A 1,614-nucleotide genomic window follows, 5' to 3' on the forward strand; every position below is an offset into this window, starting at 1 on the left:
GAAATGGACAGGTTGAATACAACAGGGACTCAGCGCAGTTGGCAATCATTAAATGTAGTCAAACAATTCATGAGTGATTTTGGTCTTTGCGATGCATGGCGATCTCTTCATCCTAACAGTAAGGAATACACTTTCTTTTCTAATGTCCATCATTCCTACTCTAGTTTGGAATATTTCCTTATCAGCAGCTCGCTGCTGTCTAACGTCTCGGATGCTGTAATCCATCCTGTTGCTGTCAGTGATCATGCTCCTGTTACTTTAACCCTAATAAATAAAGAAATAGCCCCACAAAACAAGAGCTGGAGATTAAATACATCACTGCTTAAAGATGAAGAATTTATTTCAGTGCATTATGTATCGCAGAGAAAACTATCCTCATGAATTGGAAAAGTAAGGATAAACTCAACATCAATTAGTACAGAGATCTGTTGTTGGATCATATTAATCTTGAGACAGCATCTGCATCCCCATCAGACCGATCTCTCTGGGTTCCCTTGATCGGCTCCGTCGCTTAGTGTAGTGGGGGGCTGTGGGGTGAGTCCTATGGGGTGAAGTGACTGTAATCAGTTTCCTTTTCAGAGACTCTGGTCCAAAGACTATAACTTCTGTTTTGTCTGCATTCAGAAGCAGAAAGTTAAGAGTCATCCAGGTTTTATGTCTTGAAGACATGCCTGTACTCTAGGAAATTTTATAGTTTCATGTGGATTGGATAAAGGTCTATATCCAAGAGTAAACATAATTGTTTTGTTTACACTCTGTTGTTGGAAAATCTAGATTTCTCTTATTTCATATAATAATTTATCCTATTTATCCACTATAAAAGTTTCACTCAGTCTGTTTCACCTGCAAGGCCACACCATTCTATGTGATGGTATTTGTAGACCAGACATAGCTTCTTCCCATAACAAACCAGATTCTCTCTCAGATTTTGCAGCATCCTCATCTGGTCACTATCCTTCCATTCATCTGTTTCTTTCAGATCTCTCCTTTCACAAACACTTCTCTCTCCAGATAAGAGTTACTCCCCGCTCTCACTCAGATTAATGGAATCAGTTTCTTTTCGGAGGCGAGCTCAGAAAAATGAGCAGAACAGATTTTTCCTGAATATTTTACCTCAATGCTGAAATTCAAGCCCTCCATTTTCTCCGTAGATGAGAGCCAACCTTACCTTCATCTCATCCTGACTATAAATCTTTATACCCATCATTGTTGTGCTGTGGTCCTTCTGAACTAAACTGACTGTTATTGCTTTTGGAGATCTGGGTGGGATGTAAGACACAGCAGGAATTTGGAGATGAGTCGACCACTTTACTAACAACGCTGCATACTGAGCCTCTGTTACCCACAATGCATTAGTACCATTCAATGATCTTTCACTGTAAAATACCTCTAAATAAATGCTGAACAAATAACCCTTTTAGTTTATACTTTAAACATAAATTATTAGTCAGTATTTTTTTTTTGTATTGTTCTGAAAGTTTAACATTATTTATGAAAACCTACTGCAAACAGAACAGGAATGAAGAAGATCCTCATCCCTTCTGAAATCTCCCACCATCTTCTTCATCTTTTTCATATTGATACAGAGGTTATTCATTAACAAATAATTATTTG

This window comes from Cyprinodon variegatus, unplaced genomic scaffold (assembly GCF_000732505.1).
Source record: "Cyprinodon variegatus isolate N-32 unplaced genomic scaffold, C_variegatus-1.0 Scaffold2057, whole genome shotgun sequence".
NCBI classification, from domain to species: Eukaryota; Metazoa; Chordata; class Actinopteri; order Cyprinodontiformes; family Cyprinodontidae; genus Cyprinodon; species Cyprinodon variegatus.